Raw genomic sequence first — 20,720 nt, 5'->3', positions numbered from 1 at the left:
ATTTTTTTTATTTTTTATTTTTTTGATCAGAAAGCTTTAAATCAAAATCATGTGGCAAAAGAGCATCAGTATGAATTAGTGTTTCAGGCTCGTATGCAGCTATAGTCATAGGAAAAGAGCAAAAGACATTATATATGTACTGAGTTATCAAACTTGGCAAAGAGAACTCCGAGGAACTTGTTACTGGTACCAGGGACAACAATTAATTATTAAGAGAGTTCAGAATGTCTATCTTCTCATGGTAACAACGAAGTCAACTGCATGGGTTTTGTTGAGCTGGGCAGTCTGTGTGTGACTAAGGTCTCAGGGATTTTGAAGCCAAATGCAGTTTCAACGTGGTGAGGTGCAGATGCCACAAGGTAAAACACAATGGTTTTGGGTGATCCTGCTGTATGAATGCAGACTCCTTAATCTAGAAGTACTGGACACCCTGAATGTGGCTACATAGCTGGCAAAGATAGTTCCACGGACAGGATTTCCCTAGGAGGATTTCCCATCAGGTGGTCCAATAATGCTGATGAGGGAGGATGTGAAGAGCCCCCAGAGAGTTTTTAATTTCTTCTCTCTGGTTAAGAGTCTCACTGAGGCACAAGTGTTCTCTCAAGTGAATTTCCTCAAGAAGCAGCTCAGAGGAAGGTAATAACGCAGATTCTTGTTTCACATGTTTACTTCCCATTCAGATCCTTGCCTTATAAAAACAATATCAATTTTCAAAAGTGGGATGCTTGGGTGGCTCAGTGGTTGACCATCTGCCTTTGGCTCAGGGCATGATCCTGAGGTCCCTAGGATCAAGTCCTGCATCGGGCTCCCCACAGGGAGCCTGCTTCTCCCTCTGCCTGTGTCTCTGTCTCTGTGCATCTCTCACTCATGAACAAATTAACCTTTTTTAAAAAATTCCCAAAAGTATTTTGGCAAGTCTATCTTCAGTTGGGAAATCACGATAACTATATCATTATCATTTTAGCTGGTACCCCAGCTGATATCCCAGAAATCTGGGTCTCCATGAGGCTATAGACAGAAATTCTAAACTGAAGGCCCTCGATACAAAATGCCACTCAATTAATGATAGCAGTTTAGACACAGAGATGGTTACTCATAAGTTCTGGCAAGGTCAAATTTGGCAGTGACCGAGATGCCTTTTTCCTTCCCAATGAACCTATGAGAGGACTAACCTTGGACACTGGAAGTGGGCTCCACTCTCCTTATTCACAATGCCCAGGACCTATCCAGAAAATCTTACCTTCTTGGGTAGATGCAGCTGATTCCACCCTGGAGAAGCACTTAGGTTCTTAAACTTGTTTGTAACTTAGAGTAAAAGATGGTTTGGGCTGTCAAGCAAATCCATGCAGTGACTGGAACTAGATGAAATAGAATTACATCATCTTACCCTTGTCTGTTCCCCAAAAATGCCTGAGGAATTCAGTTGACAAAATCCTGCTACTTGGTCTAATAGTGCCAAAACCTCAGAACCTTATTATTTGTTCTTGGGAGATGCTATAACTCTGGAAGTGGCAAATGCCTTGGTATGAAGAGAATCCAAGCAGACCACTTATAGAGAAGACTGTAAGTGGGATCTTTATTAGGCCTCTGAGTTGGATTAAACAATCTCCAATCTTGAATTCAGGGTTCTATTTTTCTATTGTCCAAGATTACTTCCCTTCTAAGAAATCACAATTTACGTTCGCAATACAAACTCCAGTAACATGAACTAAATGAACCTTGTATTCTGCAAGAATATATACCAGGGATAAGGAATTCAGATGAAAGCAGTCTCTGCAACTTTGACAAATGGCTAACAAAGAATATACCTGAGATGAGTCTTGGCCAATTAGCAATAACTCCAACCTAAATTACCTTCAGTCTAAAGGTCATGATCATTGAAACCAACAATAACATCGTCATCACCATCATCCCCTGTCCTCTTACTGTAGAACTTTTCTGAACTATAAATCCAAGAGCAAGGCCAATAGGTCATAGAGTACACATGTTTGATTTGGTCAATACTTCCGGATTTCTCCAAATGGCTGCATCAGCCTATTCTCCCACCAGCAGTGAGCAAGGTTCCAGTTTCCCTTCATCTCCAAATAAGGCACCAAGAAATCCCCAAAAGTGTTACTTTTATGAAAGGCCTAAGCTTCACACTGCAAAAAAGCTTGCCCTTCATCCATTCCCATTTTGCTTGATAAAATTTCAGTTTCCAAACAATGATTGATGGTCCTAGTGAGAGATGTTTGTAAAAGATCTTAGTCTTAAGCAAAACAGGTAAAAAGATGCTTATTAGCTATGTTTAGGCTTTTTGAACCATCAGAAGCAGAGCCTAAATCTACTCAGGGTTCTCATGATATTTTCTTCAGAATAAAAGCTTCTCTTCATATGAATCCAAGGAAGTAGAATGATTGACAAAGTCTTCAATGTGCTTCAAGGTATAAATAAAAGATAACAAGATCTGCTAGGGTCTCAGGGTGGATACTGTACTCAGATACTTTTCAGTAATACCTAAGGATGGTTTTGCATAGTACTTGTTGCTGGTTGGCCTATTTTTAAACAGTACATTAGTAATTTTTGGCAAAAACAAGTGGTTGGGATAAACCCTGGTCATCCTGTGCCATTGTAAACGTCAACTACAAGATCCCTAAAAGTAATAAGATGGGCACTTGAACAAAACAAAGAATCCTGAAAGATGAACCTACAGTTGTTTCTAGTACTTTAGAGACACACTCCTCCTCACCCAGAAGTGGGATGGCTGTGGAGGTGAGGGGCGCTCTGATGTTGGGCTTCCTTTCTCTTGCCCCTGGCATCAAGATCTCAACAGCAAAGAATGAGCCATCCTTACTTCTTTGAACTGAGGAAGGTGGCTAAGCTGGTAACCCACTCTCAGGTAGGAAAGCCATCAGCTCAGCACAGGAGAAAGAACCCACCGAGGTGCTGGAGGCAGATCCCAGCCACAGGATGAACAAAGACGTTCCATGACCCCTCTACCCTGGAAATGATCAGCTGCATAACCTCGGGGGAATTACTCAGCTTCTCCAAGACTTAGTTTCCTCACTTCAGCAGAAAGATAGAGGCTAATGCACCATGGCATTGGCAAGCATAAATGAGACAAAAGGCAGCCGAGGATGGTACCCAGAGCACAAAGCCTCACAGGTATGGCCGTGCTTACAACTTCTCTGCAAAAACATGTGAGGTGCAGATTCCTATATGGGCTTTACTGTCTCATGCACAAACTCATTCATTCACACAAATATATCATGCATCAAAATGCTCAGATACACACTCACACTCATACACATACACACACACACACGTGTGCACACCCTGCACCCATCCACATTTATGAAAGGCTTTGAGACCATTTCTCTTCCCTGGTCACACGTGCCTCACGCTGTGTTCTAGGGCACCACCCTGCCCCCTGGGCATGCAGGTTTTAATGACCCCAGACAGTGGTGGAGCTGACACAGGGCCCAGATTGCTTCCAAAGCTAGGTCAATTCCTTGGGCATCACAGAACTTTCCAAAGTGAGCATTGCCAGGCTTCCTGGAAATAATCTGATCTGGTGGTTCTGATACCTCTTCTTTGGCAGTGCAATACTTTCTTCAAAGAAATTCTCAACCAATGACCACTCCCCGCCCCCCCAAATGGAAGGCAGGTATAGACAGTACAGTACCTGTCCAACCTATGGACAGGGTGGGTTTCCAGAGCCCTGTTTATCAGCCCCCTCCCCAGGCTCTCAGGGCTCTGGACCCTGAGATCCTGCTGCAGAGCCACTGGGCTCCAGGAAACACCCGTCCTTTAGCATATGGAGGATGTGGGACCCATGGTGATAAAGCAAATCACCTGGTGGTATATGAGTCGTTTGTGAAAGGGCAGGACCTAAACCTAGATCTACTGGCTCAAAAGCCACCACTCTTTCCCCTGAGTTGCCAAAATATAGCCATCTAAATATCAGCACTTATATTAAGCATTAAATCCATTTTACTAAACAGTAACTACCCTCGCTGTATATGATGCACCAAGCTTTCGATGTCAACTAATTTGACTTACTCTCCTTTTCATTGCCCTTATATCTTGCTTAATAAGACATTTTATTCAGATACTGCTGAGGTAATAAAGGAAGGAGCGTGGTTGCCAAATGTACTGCCATTTTTATTTTTAGCTTCACTGGAGTAAGGGGTTATTTTCTTGTGAAAAGGATGAAATGCAGCTGCCGGCCTTTTAAATTGTATCACGCAATCCTGCTTTTGCCCGAGCAATAGATTTCCAGATAACTGCAGCAATCTTCTCAAAGTGTAAAAAAAAAAAAAAAAAAAAAAAAAAAACCCACACAAAAAAATAGCCACTGCCACCCTCCCTAGACCCTGCCCAGCCTCAATTGTAAAGCATCAGTATGAAGGGCTGTTTGCACCCACCCCGTGAATCTGCTGACACCCGCCCCCAACGAGAACTAGGAGGCTGCCCTCCAGGCTCTGTATCCTAGGGTGCGGAGCTCTGGCTCTCCCTAACCTAATTTAAAAAGTGATAATGGTGATGAGGAGGAGGATATTAAACTAACATTTATTGAATGGTTATCACATACAGGTGCTGTGCCAGGTGCTTTATACCCATTATCTCATTTCATTTTCATAGTAACCCTATGAGGGAGGTACTATTATTATCACCATTCCACAGATGGTAACAGAGAGGTCAAGCAACTTGCCCAAGGTCACCCACTGGTATGTGTTAGAGCCAGGATTTAAACCTAAGCCTGCTGGGTTCTGGATCCTGCCCTTAGAACCAGTACACTGCACATGCCCTATAAATAAACAGTTGAGGCTTTGGAGTCAGAAGACCAGAATCCAAATCTATTCCACTGTTCACTAGCTGTGTGTCCTCAGGCAAGCAACTCAACCTTTCTGAGCTTCATCTGCTTCATTTGTAAAACAGAAACGGCAGCACCAGCTTGAGGTGTCACCATGCAGACGTGTCTTGTTCCCCTTGTCTCAAGTCAGGAGCTCATATTTAAATTCTGAGCTCAGGTCCCACGTGAATGAAAGGATCTGAAACAGTTTGGTGCAAGAGTAGGTGCACCATAAAAACTGCCGAGAGTAAGTTTAGAGAAAGTAGGATAAGGGAGGGAAGAGAAGGGGGGAGCAAGGGGAAGAATTCCAACTGAGGGTCTCTCTAGCTATGAGGATCTCCAACAAACATAAAGGGAACAGCAGCAGAGGAAGATGACAGGCATGTCGCAGGCTGAAGACTTACGTGGTTTTATAGTGGATTATATGACTTACACATTTCACACGTGGGATCTGTGTAGCCCCAGGAGTCAGAGCCAGGACCAATGGACGAAAGTTCCAGGCTCGTCTTAAGAACAAACTTTCTTCTTGTCTCAAGCTGGTTTGCAGTATCCCTAATTCTAGTGAGTTCCCTATTCCTGGACATCCCCCAAGAGGGGAACCCTGAAAAGGCCGGGTAAACTCTATCCACTCTAACTCTGAAATTCTTTGATTCAAAATGTCAATTATGTCCCCAGAGATCCAACTTGAGGCCAGCAGCGCTGCTGTCCAGCATTTAGATTTGCTACAGCCACAGGGCAACACAGAGCCCTGGAGGAGGCGCCTTAGAGACACCCCAGGCCGCAATGGATCCAGCAGGGTGCAGAAAGACAATGAGAGGTGTGTGTCTTCCTGTGTAGAACTCTGGAAGGGTCCCAGGAGATTCCCAGGAAAAAAAAAAAAAAATCTGCTGGGGCAGGAAAACAGCCCACTGCATAGAAAGCCACCCTGCTTGTTTGCAGCAAACGTACAGGCCCAGGAAAGTAGGATGATGGCAACATGACCAGGCAATGAAGCGCGGTGGCATAGCACGGTAACCTCCAGCAGGACCATAGACTGGGTGTCATCACAGATGCTCCCTTGTGCCCACAAACACCCAGGGCCCGACCCTACTATTTAATCCATTTAATGAGCAATGTCACACTATACTGGATGAATTCAGGATACAAAAGGGCAGCCTACTGGCTCACATGTGCAGCCAGGCATTGGGAAGGCCAAGAGCAGAGGCGCTCATCTTCTGGAAACCGGTTTACCACAACCTAGAGCCGAACGTGGTTGTGTAAGTACGGATTTGCCTTCAGAGCACGAGACTGAGGATTTCAGGTGAGCATTTTCATTCAGGCTTGGAAGCTGGCTTGCCTTTGTGGCCAGGACAGCTCTTCCATCCTTTGGTCTTTTTTCTCTCCTGCCCCCTCTTGTCAAGCTAGTGACAGCACAGCGAAGAGACCCCCTCCCTCCTCAGCTCGGCCTCGTCTGCCTGTTGTTGCTGCCTGATTCCAGTAACCTCCTTCCTGGAGTGCATCGGACACACCAGAAAAACAGAAATAAAACAGGAACCCCCCTGGCATCTAAATGCATCCCCATATGCTCACACAGCTGCAGCCCCCTGATTAAAAGCATAGTCCCTGCTGTCACACTGCTGAGTTTGAATCCTAATCCCACCTCCTCCTTGCTGTGTGACCTCGTCCAAGTGACTTAACATCTCTGGTTCCTTATTTGCAAAAGAGCAATATTAGTAGAACCTACCTCGTAAAGTTGTTATGTGTAAAACATTTAGATTACTGCCTGGCACAAAAGAAGTACATACATAAGTGGTTGCTTGCTGCCACTACTACGACCATCTTCTTCCCCCACGACTGGCCCAGTCATTTCCTCGGAAAGAAGTCCCGCCACCCTCTTTCCAAACTGCCATGGCAAATCTAAACTTGAATCGGGGCTACAGGCAGCTGAAGAATTTGGACGGTGCTCAGAACATATGTATTTTTTTTTAAGGTCAGGGACACAAAACATTTTTAATAAGAGAAACTACTCTATTTCAACCCCTCCTAGACTTCCAACGCTCTCAAGCAACCGGGGCAATTAAATCGTAAAGATGTGATGTGTGTACGGAGGAAGTACTCCAAGGCCTGATATAAAAATGTTCATTACCAGCCAGGCCCCTGCAAGATGACCAAATTAACCTCATCGCCAGGAGTATATTAAGGAAGAATAATAAATTATTCAAAACCTAATGCTGATAGAGCAAAAAAATATTTATGGAAAAATCATCAGATTATTGCATTTTAATCATGATCCTGTTGGACGGCTGAAAGTGTTAAGTCCTCAAAGCGCTTTGGCAGAAGATAAGCTAGTCCCAGAGTGACTTGATATCAGTGTCGGCCCCAGGAAGACGGACAGCATAACCCGAAGGGAAGAAAAGGTCAGCAGATGAGGCTGTAGATCTGGGAAGGCAGAGATGCGCCGAGGCGTCCCTAGGTGTCCTTGTAAGAGAGCCACCCGCTGGGCCAGGGTGCGCCTCTACGGAGATCACCCTCCTCCTCGAAAGCAGAATGGAACCCTCAGCCCCTCAAATTTAATTCAGGGGCCCTTGAGAGAGAGAGAGAAAAAAAAAAAAGGAATCATAATGGAAAAGAAAATATTCAGAAACCCGCAGGAGACGCCTCCCATCCCCTGCGCTCTGGCTGCCTGTGCTCCCCGCGCAGGCCCCCGCACCCCCACCCTGTTTAATGTCTCTAACTTTATGCCATGTTCTCTTCCTCTTTCAGCACGGCTGAGCAAAGCTGACAGGCGGATTCCTTTGCTTTGCAGGGTATTAAAGCCACTTTCCCGCTCTGACAGCCTGTTCTACTCTGCCACCTTATAGCTCCGACTTCACACTCCTCTGGGCAGCCAGTCCTTCCTGACAGACCACTGTCACTTCCCATCATCCTCTCTGTATATCCTGTTCTCTCCCCCTCAGCACGCATCCCGACTTTCCAACCAATGCAATTATTTTTTTTGACAAGCCATCCATCAGTTTTAACTTTAAAAGCACTTTCTGCTGATATCCATTGTTAAATCCTTTGCTTTTTTATGGGGCTTGCATGAGAGAATATGATATCAGACATTCAAACTACCAAACCATGTAAATTTACTTTGTTCTCAGCTATGTTTCCAATTTCACGTCCAATTTTTCGGTACATTATGCGTAGTTGTTGTGCTTAATATGATGTTGTCAAATCCCATTAAAGTTCACTGCATTGCACGGCTTTAAAAACAGGTTACAATTTGCATTCTATAAAGAAAGGAAGGAGTGCAGTCTGAAGTCAAGCTGAATCTTATTAAAATTATCTGTTCAATTGTTACATTTGTAGATGGAGTAATTTTGAGGCATTAGCTGAGACACATATGAAAATGTCAGCGTGCCAACTAACGACAATGAGAGCAAAAGGAATATCTCTGTGAAACTCAATAAAGCTCCTTTGCTGGTGACATAAATTTGATGATAATCCGAGGAAATGAATAAGGGACCATCCCGTTTGAATAGGAATTACCTTTTCTATTAAATCACTTTGGTGTGTTTCCACTTGGCCTACATCTTGGTCCTAGGCCACGGCGAGTCTCTGGAGAGACTTATTCCCATACAAGTGGGGTAGAGAGGAGCGCAGAGGAGGAGAATTCGTATAATAGAAGGTCACGCCTTCGGAAGGCACGGTACTTGGAGTCTCAAGACATCCTCAAAAAGGGTCTTTAAAAATATTTTCCTCCTGTATGGAACAAGCACAAAGGAAAAAAGCTCTCCCAGGCCCCAGCAGCGCGTGGGTAACTGCGTTGATCTACAAGCCAATGTCTGAGCACAGAAAAGCCATGGGGAAATGCAAACACGCTGCACAGGGGGAAATGCTTCGGGTGCTGCTGGGATGGATGGGGATTTACAGGAAGGGCTGGGAGAGCAGAGATTTATGAGACTGAAACCAATATGTCAAGCGGTTTCTAGGGGTTTTCCTCTCCCATGGAGTTCTCATCCCAGCTGTATTTATGACAGCACTGATTTCTGCATGTCTTGTCATTAAATCTAGTCTCTGATTTTAAAGGTATCCATCACTGGCACTGAGCAGAATTATGCCATTAGGGGCATTATTAACTGAACCATTGACTTCATTGACTATAACAAGTTGAATTTTTGTTTCACACACAAAAAGTATTCCCAGTGCAGACATCTACACCCCCTTCAAAGTTATTTTATTAAGGAGACCATAATTTTAATTTTTCCAATGCAGTCAGTATTTAGGTAAGCCATGATGATAAAGAATAAAATTCAGTGACTATGGAAGATGTAATGAGGTGCTAAGGATGTTGGTACTGAGGCAGGGAGAAAAGGACAGAGCATGTCTTAGGTTCAGCTCAGACAATGACTTACTGCGTGACCTTAGGAAAGTCATTTAACCTCTCTGGGCCCTCATTTTCCTCTCTGTAAGATGAGGGTAAGTATTCCTCACAGTTATTATAAGGACTGAAAGAATTAATCTGTGCATAGTACCCTGTATGGTCTGGCACACTGTCAGAGCTTCCTAAACACTACTATCCTTCTCCTCAGCAGCACCAATAATAGATGAAGAACAGAAGACAGAAAATAAAATTGTCAAGACTAGGGAAGGAAAAGCCTATCGAGAAGTCTACACTGCAAATGAAAATGAGTGTCTGGGCTAGATGCAATGAGAGCAAATAGGTTTTAATTCTCATGATAAATCTAGTCATTTGGTGGCTCCTTTCAGGCCACTGTTGAACAAGATTCTGAGGCCTCATCTGAGTTCTGGGAGAAGAGTCACACAATCGATGACTTGTGCCCATGGTGAAAAGTACAGGAGGCATTAAATACATAAGTTGAAGAGATGGCCCAACTGTCAGGACCCTGCATCGAAGGGTAAATGTAAAGCAAGGATGGGAATCTGGGTAAGGAGGCTACGCTTAATCACACTAATAAAAAGATGGCAGGAGGCGACTTCCCAGTGGCCAGTAACAACCAATCAAACAGACAAGAGGGCTTCTGGCAAGGACAGTTCCACACCTTTCTCCTAGCTTCAGATACCCGATCTGAACACATTACACATTTATGCCCAGTGTCCACCAAGCAGGGTCATCCCAACCAATCTGACATATCAAGAAAGGCAAACCAAACCATATCCCATGTGGTCAGGCCTGAGAAAAAGGAAAAAGACTGTTGAGGCGGTGACCATTTAAAGCTTCAGAGCATGAGCAGCCTCTTGGTGAAGAGTAAGAGATCTGCCTCAAAGGGAGGAGTTAGCCCTACAAAGCAGTTTGCTAAACGGAATGTGGAAGGAACGAAGGCGGACGCCATGATTCACCCCTACTCCCACCCCAACTGTTGGGAAGTCTGGCCTCCTAGATGCACAGGACACAGACACCAACTGGGAATAAAGACCTGTTCTAGTGTCACATTTGGTTCTTCTTACTCACCACAGCAGAGGAACCAGAAAAGAGAGATAAAAAGTAAAAGGGAGGTCGATGGAGAGAAAGGTGGGGGTGGGAGGGTAGGAGTGGGAAGAACAATTGGAGGATGAAGGAGTTTACTTCTGAGACACATTAATAAGTCTGGATGACAGAAACTGGGGGTGAGGCAATGGAATAGGAAGCTTATCAAATATTAAATGCCTGGTCAGGAAGGATCCGAAGGAGGAAGGGGATATATAAACAGAGTTGTAGGAAAACTTCCTCTTGAAATTTTAGATCCTGAAAATAAAACGTGCTTTGGTTTGGTTTAAAAGTAACTTTGGAGGAGCCTCGCTCTTACTGCAGGAAGTCCCCGCAGGACCTAAAAGACAGAAGCATTCGTGCCGGGGTGTGGGCACCCCCCACCCTACACACAAACCCACAGCTCTTTCCTATGTTGGTTAGAGGTCTTCAATGACTCCTCTGAAAGTTCTCCGGACTGACTCCTACAGAAGAGAGATTCAGCCCCACACACTACATCCAAGTGAAAATATTTCATGGCATAAACTTTGGAGGGAATTAGCCCTACACGTCATCCATCCCTCCCCTGCATGGCTGGAGCAGAGAGTACATAGAGAACCAGGCTGACGTTTGGCACAGCCTGATATGTATTTGGATTCATCTTCCATCCTCTGGGAGTAAAGACCGTATGTTGCTCTACTTTATGATCTAGTCTCGAAAACACACCACCCAGTATGAAGTAGGACCTCAATAAATACATCTATTTGAGGAAGCTAACATCAGGCAGGTATGATTGAACCTAAAATAGAGCAAAAGAACCAGGCCTCCAGCCACTTGGCATTTTTGTTTATTTATTGTTTTTTGTTGTTGTTTACTGCCAAATCTCATATCCTATTAAAGATTTACATGTAAGTGGCAGCAATATTCCTGTTTAAATATCTAAGGAGTGACTCCATTTGCTTCTCCCTACATTATTAATTTGATTGGTTTTAAAGTTATTGGATGTGAGAGGCATTAGACAGACCACACACAAAACCCATTCCCCTCTCTCTAGGAAATCACTCTAGTGTAGCGAGATGGGCCAGCCGCCCACCCTCACACCCGCTCTGCAGGGGGTAGCCTCGGCTGCAAGTGCACACAGCTGCACACACAGTGAGGGAGAGGCACTTTCTGGGGACCCAGCAAGTCATGGACACCTCTCATGACTGGTACCATGAGACCCAGTCTGAGCCATGCTTCATTTTTCTTTTCTTTCTTTTGACATTTTTGAGAACGTGATAGAAGATCTTTGTGCCCAAAATAGAGGAGGATCTAGGATGTGGTACTATGAAGGAGAAGAAAATACAGTTCCCAGACTCAGCCCTGCCATAACCAGCTAAAGGACTCTTCTTAAGAACTTTCCTCTCCACACATTGGCCTCTTCACCTGTAAAGTGCATGGAGAAACTTGGAGAGGAGAGATTACAGCATTGACCTGTTGTCAAGCTCTTAGATTCTTGCATTCACCAGGGCTGGGGATGTGGAAAAGCCTGAGAAAGAGGAGGCATCTCTCCATGATGAGAATCTAGCTGAGTGTTCAGATTCCAGCAGAAGAAAACTAACAAACCGGACTAAGGTCAACTCAAGGGTTTTTGTCATGATGATGATGTTCACAAAGAAAGACGGAGAAGAGGGGGGGGGGGGGCGGAGAAGGGAGAGATAATTATTAATAATTCAGGGACAATGCATCTTTGAAAATCAAGTTTTTAGCATCCTGTCTACTTGGACATAGCAGGGACCCACAGCAAATGAGAACATTTCTCCAGACCCCCAGGACTGCCTCCAGATCTTCTCCAGGTGACAAATCCCAAGGAGAGAGGAAACATATCCAATCAAACAGATACCTCCACAGAAGCTACAGCCTTATAAATGTAGCAAAAATTTTTATAGAATGTGTTAAAATTCCAAAAAAGCTTCTTTTGGTGAGTATAGCCTTGAGTATTCATGAGATGAGCTCCAAAGACTGCCTAACTGAGATTCCATGCATCTAAAAACCTACGATCACTCCCTCGTACAGGAGTATTTATGCATCTAGGAATGATAAGTGGGCTAAACTGTGCAGAACCAACAGAGGAAACTACCTACACTGCTAAAAGATTGTCCAAATGGTGCCAAGAGGTAAACACAGACCTGCAAGGTAAACATATCCTGAGCCTATACTGTCCTTCTGTTCCTTAGCAAATCAAAGCTAGACTTTCATTTTGGCTTTAGGACTGTCGACGAAAGGCCCCATACAAGGCTGTGCAGAGTGAAGGCTTAGGAGCAGGAATCCAGGCCATGTTGTCCAGGTTGGCATTCTAGCTCTGTCCCTTATTAGCTCTATAACCTCAGGCAACTTACCAAGCTTCCCTCTGGACCTCAGTCCCTCGTCTCAAAATGGACATAATACCGTGCTGGCTTCCTAGGGTCACCATGAAGACTAAGTGAGTTAAGATATGTCAAGCATGTAGAAGCATGCCTAACACTCAGAAAGTTCTTATTTCCTCTTTTCACTCTGCAGAATTCATGTTCCATATCGAATATGTCACAGGCTTCACTGTCCTCTCCCACCTCCTATTCGAGGGACGGACCATCTTACCAGTGACTGTTCCCTTCATGCACAGTGCCTGGGTTCAGGTATGACAGGTGTCTGATCAAGGTCTGTAAAGTGAACGGGTGAACCAAACCAAGAATGGGGCAGGTCCCCAGGAAGGCCCCCACATTCCTACTCAGCTGCACTATACGGCCATCCCCCAAGATCAAAGCCCCTCCTCTCTGCCTGGTATGATGCTACCCTTTGTGCACTGCCCCGCTCAACACATCTACTCCACAAGGGTTTAGGAAGCATCATAGCATGATAGTTAAGGCAACAGTTCGTAATCAGACTGCCTGGTTTGAATCCCAGCGCTTCCACTTACTAGACCCTCATGGGCCTTAATATTTATCCAACAGCACCCAGAGGCCACACACAGCTCTAAATGCTGTATTTCCTTAACTCATTTTATCCTTACCGAAACCCAGAAGGTACATACCTCTAGTCTCACTTTACTGAGAAACTGAGGCTTACAAAGGTTTTATTTGCCCAAGGTTACTGTGTTCAAAGCCAGGTCTTTCCTCCTTTCTGTTGTGTTTGCTCCCAGCGAATCCCCTTTGATTTCATTTTTTTCTTTCAGTTTCCTTCCCTGTTGTAAGGTACGAAGGATGAAACGTGCCATTCTGAGGCCAGCGTCCGACCTCAGTTCTAGTTGCCTCCAAGGCTGTGGATTTTCTTCCTACCTGGTGCAGGGCTGGCTAAAGAGAGCACATTAGATAATGATCTATTAATTGATATTAATTTTCCTCCCAAGATTCCAGGCACAGCCTTGATGTTGACTGCACTAACATCCCCAGATGCAGGAAGCTAGTTCTCCAGTTAGAAGGGGCATTTGGGGTACATCCTTCTCAGAGCTCAGCCCTGGGTCTGCTGGCCAGCCAGCCGTGCAGTCAGTGGCTAGCAGAGACCATGGAAAACCTAGAGGTGTGTTGTGTAGAGTGAAGCACTCCCAGGATGGGCTTCTGCCAAGACCCCAAAGAACATGGCCAGGGCTACACTGGGGCCAGCATGCCCGCCACTGGTGACATCCATGCAGCTTGATGTGCTGCTGGACGGGAGAACTCACAGGACAGATCTCGTGGACACAGAACACTGCAACGGCCTCTGTCACCTGGAGACAAGGGAGAGGCTACAAGATGTCCAGGTGACGTCGCCTCTGTACCCCCCCCCCCACCACCACCGTCCTCACATACTGCACAACTTACCCACGAGCGCTGTTCCCTATTGACGGCCTGCAGGGCCAGCATTCGATTCTGCTCCTACTCCTTGGCAGAGGAGACCGTAGGCCCTGCCACCACTTCTACACGGCAAACTGTTGCTAGGTTTATGTAAATACCATGGAAACCAGAGTTGTAACACAGAGAGACTCGCAAAGAAGCAACTTGACATAAGGTCAACAAGCCCCCTGACAAAAAGTGTATATAGTGCTCCATCTTCAAAATAGAGCCAACTCTGTTCTCCTTCCTAACCCCTAGGCTACAAAGGCTAATGAGATTCACAGACAACATATTAAATGATGGAATTCTCCATGCAGCTCGATTTCTTTCTATAAATAATTTTAAAACTATTACCCAATAATGTATTGTAATAAAAAAGCTGACAGGGTCTTGCTCAACAAGTAATCAGCGATGTGTTTTCGCACCTGGAGATGGAGAACTTTCTTATTATGTGCCCCTGGTGATTTTTAGGTGTTTCCATAAAACTGTTGCCATTATTTATAAGCCACGGGTTACTTCCCTTCGCTGTAAGCTAAAATTAATGAAAACTTATTTTAAAGATTCAGAAAAGCAGGGCAGACTAAGGGATGCATGCCAGGAAGCCCCTGGAAGGGTGGGGGCAGTTTTCAGAAGTCACTTGTGACGTTCCTGAGGGCAACTCCGACTCCATTCAAAGGGCAGAAGGCTGTACCTTTGGAGACGAGGTGACCTCTTGGGATGAGGCCCTGGGAAGCAGCATTCCTACCCAGGTAGGGGTTGTCTCCAGCTTGCCAGCCCAAAGCTCCAAGGGTGTCCCAGATAGCAAGAGCCATATGTCTCTCTGTTGCCAGGCAATGACCATCCTGCCCACACCCACTGCCTAACTACCTTGGTGCTTGGTACTTGCAGGGTCAGCATCCTGCAGGGGCACCTTATGGGCCATGGTGGTCAGTGCTCATGCACATAGACAGGCCTGGAGCTCCTCATGCCCATTCCTGGCACCCCCAGAGCCAACCATCAAGATGAGGAAAAAACAGACTATGACAACCACCAGGTCCTTCCAACTCTTCTATGGATTTCTGTGCTCAGGGACATGATTAATACCGATCAAATAAGGTCTACTCCAGTGCCTATAAAAGCCCTGTCGACTTCCAGACCCACTTCAAATATCGTGTCCTCCAAGAAGCCTTTTCCATTACCCATTAATAGAAAGAGGGACTGCTTCCCTCATGAAGTCCATAGCAAGTGTGGTCACTTCCATGATACCTATTCCCTAGCCTGGTAATCTAGCTACTTGTAGTCCTATCTCTACCCCTGCAGGACTAGATGAGAGATAACATCCTGAGTTGACCACGTCTACTCATCTCTATAATACCAGCCACTCGGTCCCTTCTAAATCTGGGTAGAGCAGTATAGTTCAGTCTAGGAATGACATCAAACTTGGACACTAAAACAGAGTTCAGTCCAGGTTGTCTTGCAAGTTGTGATCATGGGCAAGTCACTGAGGCTCTCTGAACCTCAGTCCTATCGATTGTCAAATAAAAAAAGGTTAGATAAGAGAATTGGCAAGGTCCCTGGTCAGCTTTAAACTTCCTTGACTCCATAATACAAAGCTATGGTATTTGTAGCCAGGAATGACATACTAACTTAACCCAGACAGATGACAACTTGTTTTTTGAAAAGGGCAGTGTGCATGTGTGCATGTGTTGTGGGGGGAGTGGGGAGGGGAAAGATGTATTTTGAGGATTTTTTTTTTTTTTTTTTGCAATTAAATTGCACCATATAGACCTTGACCTCTGCACTGGGCCACAGTCACAAGAGGTGATGTTGCCCCATGTTCCCAAACCTGTACTGATATATCTGAATGACACTAACACTAATTAATTAGCAGACTCCTCATCTACTGTGTAAGTTATCTGTAAGTAAGGTGTCAAACACACAATTACAAACCAACCCAGTTTACAAAGAAAGATCCTTTGAGAAGGACACAAGAGAGGTTAGCTAACCGGGAGATCTTACCCCAGGTGACATCCTAAGACTCGCCAATCACAATTTTGAATTCACAAAAGGGAAATAACGAATCTTCTTTCTCACCAGAAAGTGGGGCTCAGAGACTCAGAGAGAGCATTCGCGCACCGAATCATGCCTCCAAACTTTTGGAAGAAGAACCAAAAATTGCATGTGTTAAAATAGTCCCTTGCTCACCAAAATCATAATTTTAGGCACTTCGGTGGCAGTACAAGTGCATCCTTATGATGCAAATCACACGAACAGAAAAAGCCGCAGCTCAGCTGTCCCAGCACATGGGATTCATGAAGTCGAAGCTCACTTTTAAACGTGGAATAAAAACACAGCAACACCAACAGGAGAGGCGAAACACGCATTATCATCAGCTCACCATTTCAACAGCTGGAAGCTAAGGGGCAACCAAATAACAGGGGAGCAAACAACTGCCAGCTGCAATTTTCTCTCCCTTTTTGATCCTTTCACAAGTATGTGTTGCATGTGTTTTGACTATTTTTGAAAAGGAGCAAAAAAAAAAAAAAAAAAAAAAAAAAAAAATCCCCAAACCATGGGCCTTCCTTTCACTGTGGTTTCTTTTCGCCAGCCTTTTTCCGATGCGATCACTTTATTTAGTAAGCCTCTTCTCCTTTGTCATCGTTTTTAAAGACACAGAAAGGCAGGAGGGCATTTCTCTGGCAATGGACAGATGAGTCCCTGCAAATGCGCAGGAGGGGTGGTGGAGCCAAAGGGAAGGCAGAGGAGCCTGCACGGCTGGGAGGAGGGGTAAGTCTTTGGGAGGATAAGTTCACGAAGGACTCTGGAGGGAAAACAAGCCAATACAAGCCTGCTTACTAGACCCCAACAGACAAAAAGCCAGACATAACCCTTTGGGCCCTGGGACGCTTTTCCACCTGCTACTCTTCTCGGGGGCTTCCTGGCTGGAACCCCCCGGTCTACCTGGAACGGCCCTTCTGCCCAGGGCCTCAAGTCTCTGCCTCTAGAGGATGAATGCTGAGGTCAACCTCCTCCTAATGCTGAAATTCTACACCTTGTAGGAGCAGAGTTGCAAGAACTTAGCCTCAGAGAAGTAGGTAGAATGATGGTGCTCCCCTCATGCCAAGCAGGGCTGACTTCTCCATCAAGCATGAGACATACACTCCCTAGAGCCCGTGAGACTTCAGGGGACCATAAAAAATGTTTAAGTTTCTTTTGGAAAGCAGAAGGGAAAAAGTAACTTAGGCTCCTGCCCCTGGGCCTTTCGTACATGCTGGCTGGGATTCAATGAGTGAATGGACTCAGCTCCACTCTCACCCCTTCCCTGATACCTCCTGGGTTGCTAACGCTTTTCTCTCCTTAGTCTGAAATTCTCTAGCATTGAGGGGCCACACAGTAGCCTCATACTCACCGAGTTTCCATTTCTCATAGATGTTATTCCTGCGCCTTGATCCTAAAGATGAAAACTGCCCCCTCACTGCGAGAATAACAGCAAGACTCACCAGTGCCCACAAAGTAGGGTGCACGTCTCAGGTTCGAATGCCAGGCCTCATATTTGAACCCTCAGTAACTGGACCCCCAGGAACCTCCCTTTACATTCCCCAGCCAACCCCCTTGTACATGAACCACGGCCACACCAGATACTCACCATTTTCCAACACGTCTCATATTCTTTCCCACCTCTGGGCCTCTATAGAGGCTGTCAGCCTGCGGTGACCTCCCCTTTCATAGCTTCCTAACGACAACCCTACCCATTCCATAAAAGCCTAATCCAGATGTAACCTCTTCTAAGGAGTCTCCCCAGATTCTCTTATGTGGACTGAACCCCTCCACGTCCTATTTGACCCCGGCACTTTGCATGTCTTCGATAGCCTTCATCAGAGGCTGACTTCTATCAAAGGCAGTACAGACCATGAAGGACTTCTGAGATCCCCCCAGAAACAGATGCTGAGATGAGCATTCAAGTCAAAGTATTTTGGGGCAAGTGACCCCAGGAGTGGGGAGAGTGAGCAAGTGAGACAGGGAAGGGAAAGAAGCGAGTAACAGTGCATGGTACCTTACCAGGTACCTTAGGCAACTGGACCTCACTGCAGCCGGGGAATGCTGGGAGACAGAATAAAACATCCCTCAGAGCTACCCCAACTGAGGAAGATGGGGCCTTTACCCACCAAACACCCATCAGTCACTGGTGTCGGGGATGCTGTACCTGAGGGTCACTAATTCTCTGGCATTTTCAGTCTGCCCTGCCACAAGCAAAAAAAAATAAAAATAAAAATAATTATAAAGTTCTAGCAGCCAGAGAAAGCTTGCAAGTCTAAGAGCTGCGGGAGCTTGTGGCTGGTACTGGGCAGGGGTGCACAGAAGGTGTAACACTGAGGGGGCAGGGGAGGCTGCCCACAGCTTCTGCTGCAAGGGGCATGGACCTCTGCAGTCTCGGGCACCAGCAGGATCCTGGGCATGCTGCAGGCACTCAGGAAACACTCACAGAAAGGAAATCATTTTTACGCTCTTTGGAGGCAGGGGCCACATTTTATTTTCTATGGGCCGCAGTGCCTAACCTCAAGATAAGGACTCAAATCATGCACGCTAGCTGAAGAACACTGAGTGATTTAACACACCATCCCACCTCCCAAATGAGACCATGCCAAATAAATTGAATTCCCATCTTATTAGCTGTTCTCTATTTCACGAATGCTATCTAATTCATGCAAGCATTATAAACCAACCCTGCCCTGTGAGATTTAGCAATGAGGACAGTAATGAAGACATAAGGAGTTAAATAGCCTCTTGAGAAAATGCACCTATACCCAGAGGAACAGCCCAGGGCTACCACAGGACTTTGGGCAACTCCATGCGTTTCCAGCTTCCATGCAGCTTTTGGCACCTCACCCTCCCAGGTGGTACTGCCCGTGGCAGGAACTGGAACGGAGGATATATGAGAGGTGTCCAGTGGCCCGCACGCAACCCATCCCCTAGCTTCCTCGTGACCATACCATGTCACACTGGGTGCACCGAGAACGGCCTCGCGGCCCCGCCTTCACCAAACCTAGCCAAAGACTCAGACAAAGAGAAATAATGTAAGCTCATGCAATAGCATCAGGGAAGGGAGGGACAAGCCAGCTTGTCTTGCCAATTTCAGAGCAGAACAGATGTTTCTGCATCTCCAAGTTATCCGCCCTCCTAGGACACCAGACATAGGTCACCCATCAGTCATTCATCTTTATGATGAGTTGCAGCAGCCAGCACACACTCAAGATTAATGCACATCCTTTCCAAGAAATGTTGTTCAATGGCAAGGATATACTGAGAGTGATTGTTTGTGCCAGATTGTTCTAGTCAACCAACCAACCAGGTTTCGATACTATACTAGGAAAAGAAAATCCCACACAGTACCTTGCTCCTATCAAGAGACAGGGTAACCCAGAGGCAGTGTATGAGTTGTGCTTTGCCTGGGAAGAACTGTCCTCTGGCAGAGTTTCATGGGGCTGGCCAGATGAGGTCCTGTCGGGAGACTAGGGGTTTACTGACTTGACCCAACTATGATATCCCTCAAGCAATATGGAATCAGCACACAAGAGACCTGGCTCCTACTCATGGCTCTGTTCCCTGCTGACAACATCTTGAGCAAATCACTTCTCCTCTCTGGACCTCGGTTTCTTTTTATAGAAAATGAGAGGATAACCTCCAAGTCTCCCTCTTGCAGCTTTACCATTGTATGAAGTTCTAAGAATCCTCATGCCAGAGCATCCAATGTTAACTTTCATCCTTGGAGTGACAACAGTAAACTGGGCAACAGCATAAAAACCCTCCAAAATGTGAATACTGTCACTAAAATGTTTTCATCTGGATAAAGTGAACTGTCCTATCTCTGGTTTTTTCCCCCAAGACAACTTTAGAATGAAAACATTCCAAAGTCAACTGCTTTCAGCTTTAATTAGAAAAGGATATCAGCAAAGGAGAAAAATAGAATTTGAACACAGCTCTTCCACACGAACTTGGTTTTCTTCCACTCATCTGTTAAGAGCCACATAGGAATACTTTGACCACCAGAGGGCTTTCCACACTGACAAAATGCATTCATAAGACCTAGGTGGTGAAATTAAAAAATGAAAAGTTCCAAGTTATACTATTTAGGTCCATAAAGGCCTGGAGTCTGAAAAGCAAGGAAAAAAAAACTTGGCGTTGCTCCTGAAGAAGCGTGTGCTTCTTTACAAACATGATGGGGAAATATCCCAATCCCTTCTGAATTCCAGAAAATCATCAGAAGTATCTGACCAGTGCATAGGACCAAAGGAAATCACCAGTTAGCGATCAGAGGTTCAAGAGTCTGGTTGTTACAAAGTTGTCATTCCCCAAATATGGAACTAGGTTCTTGTACCCTGGTGCTTATTCAGTCAAAATTGAGGAGTGCTCACAAATATAAGGTGTTTTTAACACATGGGTTGGCGAGCGCCAACACTGTTGAATATCCACCATGGGACAGCTTTGCGACAGTCCTTTATGTATATGCTACCTTGGTCAGTTCTCCTAACAATCCTGTACGACAGACCCCATTATTAACCCTGTTTTACCTATGAAAAAACGGAGGCAAAAAGAGATAAATAACATACCCAAAGTCAAGCAGCGAGTAAATATCAAAAAAAGTTCAAGAATA

General features: G+C 45.4%; 1 protein-coding gene and 1 long non-coding RNA gene across 3 annotated transcripts in view; both read right to left on the bottom strand.

Moving 5' to 3' along the window:
- The window catches only part of LRMDA (leucine rich melanocyte differentiation associated), a 1,014,859-nt gene that overhangs the window by 550,086 nt on the left and 444,053 nt on the right, over nt 1-20,720 (bottom strand). The gene's annotated exons all lie outside the window — the stretch shown is intronic.
- Nucleotides 6,983-20,720, bottom strand: part of LOC111095501 — a 161,480-nt gene continuing 147,742 nt past the window's right edge. The window contains exons 2-4 of the long non-coding RNA XR_005357999.1: nt 8,345-8,557; nt 7,946-8,085; nt 6,983-7,397 (exon numbers count right to left, since the gene is read on the bottom strand). This is a non-coding gene — a long non-coding RNA (uncharacterized LOC111095501). The remainder of the gene's footprint in view (nt 7,398-7,945; nt 8,086-8,344; nt 8,558-20,720) is intronic.

This window comes from Canis lupus, chromosome 4 (assembly GCF_011100685.1).
Source record: "Canis lupus familiaris isolate Mischka breed German Shepherd chromosome 4, alternate assembly UU_Cfam_GSD_1.0, whole genome shotgun sequence".
Classification (NCBI taxonomy): Eukaryota; Metazoa; Chordata; class Mammalia; order Carnivora; family Canidae; genus Canis; species Canis lupus.
This window is presented reverse-complemented; position numbering and strand designations above follow the sequence as displayed.